Source organism: Strigops habroptila, chromosome 6 (assembly GCF_004027225.2).
Source record: "Strigops habroptila isolate Jane chromosome 6, bStrHab1.2.pri, whole genome shotgun sequence".
Taxonomy (NCBI): Eukaryota; Metazoa; Chordata; class Aves; order Psittaciformes; family Psittacidae; genus Strigops; species Strigops habroptila.
Window position 1 is genome coordinate 71,176,477 of NC_044282.2, and position 13,519 is coordinate 71,189,995.

The following is a 13,519-nucleotide window of genomic DNA, read 5'->3' on the forward strand; positions in this document are numbered from 1 at the left end:
GAGATCTGTACTCCTGTATCCAATTCAGTTGAAATCAGCCCGTGGGTTCAGAAGTTCCTGGTGGGGGGGAGAACACACCCACAAACACGACATGCTCACATCAGCCTCATTTCCTTCGGAAACCAGCTGAAAACCACAGAAGTATAAATTACTGCACGTGGTGAAAGGCCTTGGTGAAAGAGGCCCCGTGGTCCAGTCTGTGCTCTGAATCACATTAGTGTCAATGCAGATGAGCTGCAGAGACATCAGAGAGTCCAAGCCCAGGTCCCACAGGCTCAGCAGTAAAGCTGTAGCCTTGGGGGTTAAGGATATAACAAATGTTATGAGGACGCATAGCAGCCTTCCAGCATCTGAAGGGGGCCTACAAGGATGCTGGGGAGGGACTCTTCATCAGGGACTGTAGTGGTAGGACAAGGGGTGATGGGTTCAAACTGAAACAGGGGAAGTTCAGGTTAGATATAAGGAAGAAGTTCTTTACTGTGAGGGTGCTGAGGCACTGGAACAGGATGCCCAAAGAAGTGGTGAATGTTCCATCCCTGGCAGTGTTCAAGGCCAGGTTGGACAGAGCCTTGGGTGACATGGTCTAGTGTGAGGTGTCCCTGCCCATGGCAGGGGGTTGGAATTGGATGATCTTAAGGTCCTTTCCAACCCAAACTGTTCTATGATTCTATGGTTTCTGCTAGTCTCAGTGCAGTCTTTTGGAAAGAGTTAATGAGAATTACCCTTGCTGAATGCAGGAACACTGTTCACACTTGAACTTGATGTACTGACTGTTCCTTACTTGGGTCTTTTCTCAGCGTTCTTGCCTGTCCCAAACAGGACCAAGGGAAAATTAGTTTTGCTGAAGCTGAGCTTTGAAATCTTTGTTAAGAAGGTTTGATATTGGTTTACAGTCAAACAAAAAAAAAAAAGGGATTTCATAAATGTCCACTAATAATATTTCCTCCTCAAGCTGTAGTTGTGTCTCTTTTACAGCCTGTTGCTCTTTGGTGGTCTTAAACCCAGAAGAGTCCTTCCAGAGCTCTGCTGCTCATGCCAGATGCCTGCAGTGAGGTTCAAGGGTGGTAGGAATGGACTCCAGCCATTCTACAACCACAAAAATCTCCTGATGATTCAGAAATTTCATTTAAACAATAAAAAGCAGGGTACAGATAACAGAGCAAAGAAGAAAAAAATAAGATGCAAGTGTGTCTCTCCTTTACATTTCATAGCCTACATCTGTTGTAGCTAAAGATTTCATTAGTGCAGCTGTGCTCTTGCCCTGTCTACTTTATACTTAGTTCTTCCTATGTAATCACTGAATCTGGGCTGGCTGTATTTGATGCCCTGTTCTGGAGATACTTGGGTGACTCTGGGGTGATTCTGTCACTTTATAGATCAGGCTGTTATCTGTGTAGAGCTTTATGGGCTATCTAGCAAAAAGGGGTGGTGGTGGAAAGAAGTTGCTTGAGTCAGCAGCTGAGGGAAAAAAGGAATAAAATATTGGAACATTTCTTTTTATATGCTTGGCAATAAAATTGAGACCAAAGGCCAAGCTAACAGCTGCTCCTTCTCACTGAGATGTAGATATTTCTTGGGGGGGGATCCTGAGTCACGTTTTCCCCCTGTGGCAGCCACACTAATCCACTGATTTCAATGGAGGAGGCATCTGACCTTGTGACTTTTCATTAGTGATGCTATGGCCACAGAACTACAAGAGCTGCTCCTCTAGGTCAGGAATCCTCCCTTGGGTGTTTCTGATGTGAACAACTTTGTTGCTAATGCCTGTGATGCTGTCCTTTGTAAGTCAGTCCTCATAGAAATGGGAGACTTGGCATGAATCGGATCCAGAGCTGCTCTGAGGCAGCAGTTTACCTCATGAAAGGTGTAGGTTTGCTGCACAAACCAGCAGACTGAAGGCAACCAGCTCAAAGTTTTCTTTCCTTCCAGGTTTTTTGGGCACATCTCTTGACATGAAAGAAAGTTTTCATGGTGGGAAAGGGAAATCAATGCATAGGAAAAATGTAGAGACTTTAAGCCAGTAACTGCCTGATGCTGGACAAGACTTCATTTCACAGATAGTCTTGACAAAGGAGGCAGGTTTGATGATATCAATAATCTTCTAAATTAGGAGAATAACTGTGGTCTTTCTAGTCCTCTGCCAGCTTTGCCCCTTTCTTTGACATTCCTGTTTCAGGTGTGGCTATTGGAACCTCTCTGATTGCATTTTATGACAAGCAATAGCTCAGTATGTGTCCCAATGTCAGCTGTGAGCAGGTTGTCTTGCAAGTCATTGTCATGACTGTTCACAGTTGGCAACAAGTAGTTAGACATATAGAGAAGCTGGTAACAGAGTGTTACACTCCAGTGGATTTAGCCATCATCTGACCATGAATTTTGACCCCAAATTCAGGTGAAATGCAAGTTAATTGCCTACATCCTTTTTCTGGTTCTAACCTTGGTTCCCCATTCCAATTGAATTGGTTGTTTGTGCTCCTTTGGAAAACCAAGCTGATGCTTGTTAAAAGGCCTGGAAATATTTTGCCTCTGCAGGAAGAAAATATTCTGAATCCTAACTTTGAGCTTTGTGTACTGTGATCAAGAATGTTATCATGTAATAACTCAGGGAAATTATCTCCACTCAAAGCATCTTCAAGTGACCACAGATATGTTCTATCACATTCTTTGATACATCTTTAATGTGTTAGTGGACTTTTATATCCCATTCCGTTTGTGCCTTTCCCCTTGGCCTGTCATGAGAGTTTTTTGTTTCATCTTATTCTTCAGCTGGCAAACAAGTTTATAAGAACAAGGTTTTTTAGAACTATTTGCTGTTGGGAATAAAGTTCTAGTAAATCAAATGTCTTTCATGTTTAGCAACTGGTTTAGAACAAACACAAATTGATGAGGAAAAATGCATACACACTAAAGCTGGGCTTTAGTTTCTGTTCCTTATTCAAGTGAAAATACCAGTGAAGTTACTCAGATTTCTGCTGAAGTGAGAACACAGAATATCAAACGTTGTTTCTTTTAAACATGGCTTTTTACTACATTGACAAGAACATGTCTTTGATATTTAGATTGTGATGAAATAGTATCAACTGGCAGCAGTGTAATTAAGGAAGAGAATGCGTAAAATCCTCTACAGGCTTTGGAGAAGGCTTATGATTCTCAGGCACAGTAGCAATTACAACTTCTTTACTCAGCTACATCAATACAAAGCATGATGTATATCTCCTGCTGTAAATGGAGTTCATTCACATCTGCCCTGTGCATTGCATAAGGTTCAAATGTCCTTAAAGAACTGAGCAATCAGACTCCTTTATATTGTCCCAATATATTTTTTGGCAAAAATAACTTCAAGGTTACCATGTAAAGTGAATCTGATGAGTTTTTAGGCAGAGATAGTCCTCTAATGGCATTGTCGTCAGTGGGCTGTGGGATGACATAAAGGAGAGAGATCGTGTCTCTTTTCCTTATGCTTAGAACCTCTGCATTGAGAAAAAATAACGTGAAAAGCACCTGATCAATTAAGAAGAGAACAAGGCGGGAATTTTTGAGGGAAATACATTTTGGAAATGCTGTGGGTTTTTTTCCCAAGCCAGAACAACTTCCGGGGTAGAAGTCAGTTCCAATCGGTTTCTGATTTTCACACTCGAATTTGAGCACAACCAGCAAGAAGTTACACTTTTGGCATTCTTCAAATGAAAAACTTTGTTTTCCAGAGCTAAATGACTATTTGAGACGCAAACTCCTGTTAAAACAGATGTTAAAAGGTCAACATTGAAATATCATATCTTGTAAAGAAGTCCTTTGAATCAAAATTGTGGAGAACCTCCACATTCATTCAGATCTAGACAGGAGCAAATAGAGAAATGGAAGTCTTATGTAAAAACAGATAGCAGAAAGTTGTATCTTGCTGCCATAATTATTCCCATTTTACAGATAGGAAGATTGAGGCAAAAGAGGAGGAGTTACTTTTTTCCTAATGCCCAAAGACTGTAGGAATCAAAAGGTACATCAGTAGGTTCATGCTCTTTGTATTGTATCCTGGGCACAGGAGCAGTAGTTCTGCATAACTGCTAAGGGAGGAGGGAGTATATTTGCTTGGGCACAGCTCTTGGAGCACAGACAGATGAGTGTGTATCTACTTGTCCAAATGCTGGTAGAAGTATCCTATAGAAGCTGCACTGTGACCCACAGGGTTAAAAAGACATTGTCTTTTCCATCCTGGTGCTTATATTTGGACTGTTGATAACTTTAGAATGGGTGTATTTGCTTGGAAGCAAAAACAGGGATAAGAGTTGGAACTCTCCCTCTGTCTAGAACACAGCATAATGTTGACTGCAGGAGGGCTTTTGGAAGTCATCTGGTCTAATCTCTTGGTCAAAGCAGGTCAGCTTCGAAGTGGGATCCACTTCAGAGTTAGATCAGGTTGCTCACGGGCCAGACAGCAACTCACAGGGTTTGGAAGGTGTTTTGATCAGATTTGTACTCCAGCTCTGTGCTCTGTGAGAGAAGCCACTTTACAGCTCATTTGTATAATGTGGGCAGCAGAGTTTCAGTGGTAAAGAGTAAAAGTCTCACAAACTTTGGCTTTTGGACTGCTGAGATGAAGAATGGAAGTCATCATCACTCAGGCCAATATGTGATACCTGTGCAAGAAGCCAACTGACAGAGCAGCACCAAATACCACAATAAATGGCTGCTTGATAGCACCAGCTGCTTTGTGAGGAGGAGAAGCAACATGGACAGCATTGGCAGATGGTTCAACAAGCAGTGGCCCTGCTGTAACACATGGCAATGCTGCCAGCAGCCTAGCCCAAGTGTTAGCAACTGGATTAGGGAGTCTTTGAAAGATGAGGGCTGCCAGGAGTGTGCTTTGTCCTCTCTGTGCAAATGGTGACATCGGCTGTGTGACCCTCTGATGAGCTGATCTTAAGGTCCTTTCCAACCCTGACTATTCTATGCTTCTATGATTACTCGTGTGGGGCCCAGCCGGGAGCAGGCAGAGCCCTCACCACATCCCTGGGACATGATATTGGAGCTTGGCACCATGCTAAGTGGTTACGAGTGAGACCAACCACCCAGTAGAGCATCTCCTTGTCTTTTCTCTGGCTAGCATGAAATCGTGCCCTCCTCTTCAGACTGGCCATATTGAACTGATGTGACCTAACCGAAGAGATGCTCTGACAGTGATTCCAGGAAACACACAGATCCCTGGGGAAGGTGGTTGTATATAAATGCTTGTGACCTCTGGCTGTGGTTGAAGCTGAAATGTCATAGTGGGGTGTGGGTTGCAGTGCTTGTGCTTGGAGAACAATCTGCTCCTGCGGCCTTGGCGTGGGGTGGGGGTTTAGCACTGAAGCATCATGTTGAGATGATAACTGGCGCATGGGGAACTAAGCAACAGCTGTGACAGCATCTGGATTGCCTTGAGAAAAGTCACAGGAAGCTTGGGAGGGGGTGAAAAGATTTTTCAGTAGCAGGCACTGTCACTGCCGTGGTGCAGCCTCTGTGGCTGCAGCAGCAGCCTTGTGGCTACCTGATCAGCTCCTGCCAGCCTCCCACTTGCTGGAATGAGGGAAGGTCAGCAGGGACTTGCCATCAGCAAGGAGCAGATGCAGCCCTAGAGCTGGGTCTAGGACTGGGAAGGCTATGAGGAAGCAATCCACCAGGAGTCCAGGGTCTGCTTTTGTTTCTTGTTATAGAGGGCGTATCTGTTGCAGTGAGTGCTGCTCTGGACATTGGGCCATGCCCCTGTGGCTGTGGTGGAGCTAAAAAAGATGAGCTGAATATTTTTCTCTTAGAAATGTCCTGGAGGGATAGTTCAGTTTGTGGTGTTAATAAAGTAAGAATTCAGAGACAATTGCTGGCAGAAGGGGAAATGGATGTGGCCCAAAGCATTAGACATTTCTCCTTGAGGAGAAAACTTGCTTTTGATGATCTTGAGATGGAAGCAAAATCAGCTAGGTAGTGAAGGATTGCAGGTACTAAAACCAAATGGGGTAATTATCTGTAGCCTCTGAAAAGGAGACAAATAGGACAAACTGTCAGATGTTAGAAATGGCTTTGCAATTTTAGATATTGTAATGGTTAGGGTAGTACCAATAGTAATCTGAGGTACCTGATCAGAGGGGCTGGTTGCTTACCTTCTCAGAGGGGAAGGCAGGGATTGATTTGGATGGGTAGGAAAGGACAGCATCATAGTGTTTATAATTAAACTGGAAACCCCTTTGCATCCTATGGGAAATATAAAGCCATAGCAAGCCAAGTCTGGCTCTTAAAGCACTTGCTGTGCTGATAAGTACTGATATCAATACGTTGTTGTATTTCAGGAATGCTAAAAGATAGGACCAAAGAAGAACTGGAAGAAATTTACATTACTCATAGATGCTTATATGAGTTTAATAACTTGTTCCAGGAATTGGGAACATTTTCTAGAGACTCCCAGTAAATGTGTCAGTGCTAGCACAGGATAACCTGCACTGAGGAGTGACAGCACTGCCAGAAATAATGCTGTGAAAAGAGAAAGCAAAGGAGTTGATGTTCTACCAAATCCTTTTTTTGTTTCCTGGAGACGGGAAATAGTGTGTCTGGGCTACTGCATAGGAAGGGAGGGTGGAATCATGACAACTGAATACAATGAAGGCTTGGAATACGATAGAACTCTGAGCATATTTCTTGTATAGGCTAATGGTACATGTTTCTTCCAGAGTTTCAGCCTTATTGGAGCCCTCGTGTCAGCTTGTGAGGAAGGGGACAGTAAATGCCTGTGCTAGGCATTTAGGGAAGGATTTAAGCTGTCATGTGGTGCGTTGCCTGGAGGGTAGGGGTAGTCATGTCACACTGTGCTAGTGATTTCTGAGGACAACAAGCTGGATGTGCATCCATATACTGGCTAAAGTGGAATGGGGCAATTCCCAGAGAGCAAGAGACCGTCTATGTTTCATTTGGGGAAAAAAATACACCCTACAACATACAATCCCTGCCCTTCCTCCACCCCTGCACACTGTCTGCATGGAAACTTTGCAGTAAAATGACAGGGATCAAACCAGCTGTGAACTTCTCACCACCCTCAGCATCTTTCTAGATATAGAGTTGAACTTCTGTCGTACTCAAGGGGGCCCGTAGCACAGAATATGGGATGCCAGTCTTGATGCCGTCAGCTGTATGTGTACAACAGGTAAGAGGGGAGATAAACTCATGAAATACTGAGTGGTAAAGGCTTCCCTGGGAAGAGATGCCAAAATTCTCTCCTTTCTTGGATCTGGCAGCATCTGCTATAGGCTGGCAAAACCTGGTAAGTGTGGTGCATCTTGTGAAGCATGAGATACTGTTCTTCAGTTGCATGGGATCATGTTTTCACAGGGTTATTAGAAGTATATCTTGCATTTTTCATGTGAAATCTTGATTTGGAGCCATTTGGGTCCCCAGGAAGATCTAGAAAATAGTGAAATGTAATCAATGTCACTAGTTATGCTGGTAGACCACCCTGTTACAGTGTGTGTTCCATGGAAACGGCCTGGACATCTGCGATTGAAAGATGAACACTCAGTACCCTTCTGCCTGGGAAAATGACTGGTTTTAATCAGCATTTGCAGTAAAGAAGTCCAAGAGTATATAACAAGTGTCACTTTGGGAAAACTCACCCATCTTCTCACCAGCCATGGGCAGGACACTTGCTGAGTATAAATGGAATGAAATCTATTCACAATTTCCATGTCATCCAGATTCACATTACCAGGGAGGGATCATCTTTATAGAGGAGATGTAAAATAAATGATTAATGGGAGCTTGGGAATGATTTATTTGGAAGGCGATGAGCCCAGCCCAGGTTTTGATAGGAAGGAAAGCTAAGTTCTCAGTGTGCAAGTGGGTGTGTATAGAAAATAATCCTTTGAAAAATAGTCCTGGAACTTATAGCAGAGACCAGAAGTTATTTCTGAAGTTGGGTTGGTCACTAGCAGCAACTCAGTTTCCAGGCTGGATGCTGCAGTGGCCTGGATTCCCTGTTCTTACTGATGATCACAAGATAGGTTGATACTAGGATTTCTGGTGGATTACATAGAAACAGCAGAGTCTTTGCACTTGGGTGGTGGACATCTGCAGGAACAGAGGCCAAGAGGAGATGACATTGCTTTGGGAATGCCCAGATCTGATACATCTAGAGCTGCTCTGCCAGAAGCAGGCCTCTTGGCCTAAGGACAGATCCACCAGCTGTGTCAAGGCCCTGCCCTTTGAAGGAGATGTCTGGGATGTAAATGTAGAGGGGAGGGATTAAGGAGGATACTTGTGCTGCCCAGAATATTGCTGGCTTATCCAGAATATTACAGAGTGGTGCCATGCTTTGCCCCTCCCATACTTAGATCCTGTTTTGCAAGTGGAACCTCAGCTTCTCCTCAAGGCACCACTGAGAAACATGATGGTAAAGTCCTGCCTGGGGTACTTTGAAGCAGAACTGAAGCAGAGAAGATGGGCTGCTCATATGAGGTTACTTTTTTGTGTAGGGTGCTTTTGGACAAATAAATCTTATTGCTTGCTCCATAACCAAAAGACCTCAGCAAAAGGGTTTGCCAGGAAGGGAAACAAAAATCATTTGGAGGAGGGAAGAAAGGTCTAAGGCAGGCGCTCAGCGAGGAAAGAAGGTAGTCAGCTTGCTGAGGTTGGAGGATCTCTTTAGTCAGGGGAAGCTGAGTAAGGAAGTCCCTTTCTGCATGTCCAGTTTCGGCCATGCCTGTGTTTTCCTACACCTTTTCCCTCTACCTGTACAAATAGAAACGGTCCCCACCTCAATTGGAGGTGATACCCATGAGGTTAAAACACTGGAGAAGGTGAATTCAAGCACAGTGTTTTCTGGAGCTGAATGATGCTCAACGCTTCAGTGATTTTGGTATCCTTTTGCTGTTTTATGTTTTACACACATGGAATTGCACATTCCAACTGCAGGCTCCTGCAAAACTGTCAGTGTGTATGTTGTGCACAAGTCCAGGTGGAGGTGGCCTTGACAGATAAACACTCTGCTGGGTGTAGATTCTGCCTGTGAATGGTTCTTGTTCACTGTGTTCTGCCTCACTCAGAGTCCTAATGATAAAGCATCTGGTTATTTCCTCTGGGGATGTGACCAAACCTTATCTGGGCTGCCCTTTTGTACAGTCATTTTTAGCAAAGGAAACCTTTACACAGTGTGTCACAGGTGATTCAGGAAGAAAACCTGTGAGGAAGATGTCCTGCGTAGTCATGATGTTCAGAGTGGGGAGAGTACAGACAGGCAGCTCTGCAATTGTGGTAAATAACTGAAAAAGCATATTGTTTGCTATAAAATACATGAACAGATTACAAAGATATGCATAGGAGAGTAACTTGGACTTCTTAAAGCCTGTTTGCAGAATTCCCCCTGACACTGTGGAAGCTGAACAGCTATTATAGGATCTAATGGAAACAGAGGAATTTCTTCAGCGTTGTCATAGTTAGCAAGAGTGGAAGTGGCTTTACATGAAGGCTGTATGTGGGTATGTAGCACGTGTACCACTGTTACCACCTGTGTGCTCTCCCTGCCTGCCTGGAGCTGTCCAGCAGAAGTCCCACAGGTGCTCTGTGGCAGTGTCTGGTAGCACGACAACCCTCAAGCTGATCTCAGCCAGGGCACCCATGGTTGCTGTCGTGTTTCTTATGCACAAAGGAAGCCCTGGCATACTTCTCCTTAGGCAATCATTTATTTTTCATGACAGCTGACAAAAAGAGCTGAGCAGCTTTCCTCAGAATTTCCATCTTGAAGAAATCCTGACAAGCTGGTGTTTGTTTCAGTTCCAAATCTGAATGAAAAGACAATAGAATAGAAGTTTTTTTGTGGGCTGAAAAGCTTAAATGAGTTTTCAATGAGAAATAACCCTTTGGCAGAAATAACAGTTTGGTCAAAACAAGTCTGTGTTTCCACACACTTTGAACAAGTCATGGAGAGCTGTGGTCTCAGGGCTGTTAACTTGCTATTTCGCTTCTCAAGTCATGGTCTTGATTTGGTTGATGTATCTTTTCTTGTCACTCATTTCCACCTTCGACCTTATCCCTGGACACAAGTAGTGTCATGCAATTTTATTCTCGTGAACTCTGCACAAAACAAGACTTGCTGCTTTACTGACAATACAAAAACTTAAAGACATGAACTGAAACTAGACTGATAGTGCTTTGACTTTTGCTTCTGCTGTATTAAAACAAATGAATGCAATTTGTCCTGTAGCTTTGTTCTTGAATGATAAATGAGGCCAGAAAAGACAATTCAGGCCGAATATTTCCCCATCAGAAAATGGCATTTAGTTAAAATAGAAATAAATCTCTGCATCTGTTTTGTGGTGCTGTCCTATGGGACCCATAGTTCCAAGCCCCTCCTGTTTTATTCTGTCTCCCAGGACTTGGATGGCATCTGCATTACACTCCAGGGTCTGCTCTGATGCTGCACTGCTGTCTGAGTGATAAAGTCCAGCAAAGAAAAGCAGGGTTTCGGGATGCAGATGCTCTAAGACACCCCGAACTGCTCACCCTCAGTCATAGAAGGGCTTCATTTATTCTCAGAGATGGATGTTGACATCCAAAAAGCATTTGGATGGGATGTTTTTTCTTGATGAGAATTCTGTGGCAAGTTCTTTCCAGCAGAATAATAAGAATGGAATTACTGCTTCTTTTTCAATGAGAAAACAAAAATTAATTGGCTTTTCTTCTGCTGTGTTATTATTTGGATTGCAGTCACTCTTGCAGGTCCCATCTGTGTCTGGTACTCATTGCCCTGGGCACTATGCATCCCAAATGAGAAAGCAAAGTTTGGGAGTGACCAAACACACCAGCCTCTTACATTCCCTTCCTTAAGAGCATCTGTAAGAGCAGGATTCAGAGTTACTACAGAGAGAACAGAAACTGAGGCATTTGCACCAGATGTTCTACAGTCTTAGGTAAAATAAATATTATTTATGTAAAATAAACCAGTTTCAATGACATTTTCTCATTTCTTCAGTGAGACTCTGGGCTGGAAGTTTCTCCTACCCAGCTTGACCAGTCCAAACCACCCCAGCTGCTCCATGTCTCTCGCTTCAGATATGCCAAGGTAGGGCACTCTCTTGGCCTCCCTCACAGTGGGGAATCCCAGAGCACTAGAAAACAGAAGAAAACAGCAGGGTCTGGTCAAGTGATTGACCACTTTGCTTTCAGGATTGCTTGTGGTAGGAACAGGTTGATGTTAAGAACTGAGAGAAGATGCTGTAATGCACCTGAAGGGGAAGGGTGGAAAGATATTTTAGGCTTTAGGCTTCAGTATTATTTCAGAATACTGAAACCTGTACATGCTAAGCTACACTTTATCAAGCCTTGAAACCTTGCAGAGCTTACCTCTTGCTCCTCATTACTCAATATCACTTGATACCTGCCTGTTTTCTGTCTGGAGATGGTGAAATTATGGGTACTGGGCAAGGTGCTGGAGATAACAGAATCGTAGAATCATAGAACAGTTCGGGTTGGAAAGGACCTTAAGCTCATCCAGTTCCAAACCCCTGCCATGCTTCTTCTCTTGAGCTTCCTTTACTCTAGTTTGTTTTCAGTCTTGGCTCAGTCTGTAACCTCTTTAGAAAGTGGTTATGTAGCTTTGAAATGTGATGGGGTGATATTGCTTATTTTGTGTGTGCTTGAAGGGGGAGAAGGAAATAACTGACTTCTCTGTTATGTCTTGAGGCACTGGAAATGAATGAAATTGCTTTGACTTCTGCCTGAAATAGCTCAGACTTGGTTTCCCAATATCCTGATAAAACATCAAGATACCTCTGTTGAAATCAGTGTTTCAGAATTGCTCATATGAGGGCAACCTGGGTGACCAGTTTTAAGTGTGTAAGATGTGAGTGATCTCTGGAGGAAGATAAGTCTTTAGTGAAACTTAAATATCATAGTACCTTATTCTGAAGTGAGAATGAATTCTGCTCAGTTGTGGTTTCTATGGAAGGCTGATTTTCTCCATCTCCTGCTCCAAGAAGTTACTGTTTTCATTCACCCTAAGAAAATAAACTCAAGAGAAGTATATATAAACACTTGCTGCAGCTACTCCAGTAGTATCCAATCCAATATGTACAGCAGCCTTCCTTGGGACTGCAGTTTGATCATTTCCATTCAGTCTTGCATGAATGACACTTAAAAAAATGAATAGGAAGAAGGCTTTGGTGAAAAATAACATTTGGTATTTGTAAAATGCATCCAAGTGTAGCTGGTTTTCTCTTGGGTTGCACAGTTTTGTTGTGTGTTGTACTTCTAACAGTTCATGTGTTCAGAACTATTGATCTGCATTGAATCCAGTTTGATCTTTAGCTCCAGATGCTTGTTACTGGCATACCTATGTAAATCCTTCACAAGGAGGATTTAACCTACTTGATTCCTAGCAAAATATTGCTTTCTCTGACTGTGTCAGGTAGTTGCTGTTTTGCAAGTGCATATGCAAAGGCACCTGAAGAGGAACCATGTAATAAAAGCAATCCTGAAGAGTCCTTGTTAAGTCTGGTGGGTTCAGAGGGCACAATTCTTCCCTCCCTGGCATAAAGTAAGGTCTATGTGGTGTGATACTCATCTTGAATGAGTGTAACAAAAAGCCAGCTCAGACTCCTCAGCTGTGGAAGGAGTGGCTTTACAGGCTATGGTCATAATCTGGTTTGCCTGTGACATGAGTACATAACTGTACACCAGGGTGTAACTTCATACTGCTGAATTTCTATGACATACGTGTGGCACCAAGAGAAGCAGACTGCAGCAGGAGTTGGGTGCTTGGAGATATCAGCAGACTCACTCATCCTCCAGCTCAGAATAACCAAATCCTGTGTGTCACAATGGGATGAGATACCTCAGCCTCTTATTTCATGCTTTTGAGCTGGAGCTTCAGCAGGACTGTGTGCTGCAGCTTGTCACGTTCTGTGAGCAGAGGAGCACCAGAGTGACCCTTGGAGTGACAAGCTCTTTCAGTTGCAGTTGGTGTGTGGATTGTTGGCTCAGCAAAGTCCCAAGGAGCTGCAACGTACATCATATGTATGACTGATCCCATCACATTCGACATCTGATTTCTCTTCCTGCCTTCACGTTAATGTCATAGGACTGTTTCTCTACATTGCAACTGGTTTGATTCAAATCTCCTTCTTTACCAGTCAAACCAAGTCTATACAAACTCCTTGTCTGGGCAGGTTTTCTCTTGATGATGTGTCATGCAGCACGTCCATTTGTTCCAGCCAAGCTCAGATCATATGTCAATCATTGGAAGTTAAAACAAAATATGTGGTTGAACCACAAAACCCATTTCCAAGACAGCAAATCAAAACTAGAGATGTTGCAGAGGGGGATGCCAGAGCACCACTGCCAGCTGGGAAGAGGTTGTTGGGTAAATAGGATAGAATTCTTCAGTGCTGACATCCTTACACTGCTTTTGCTAGTGAGAGGGGATCGTTTGCATGGAGTGGGGATCACAGTTACAGTCTGTACCCTCAAAGATCACAAGTGTTTGCCAAACCACCTGAGCCTTTCGCAC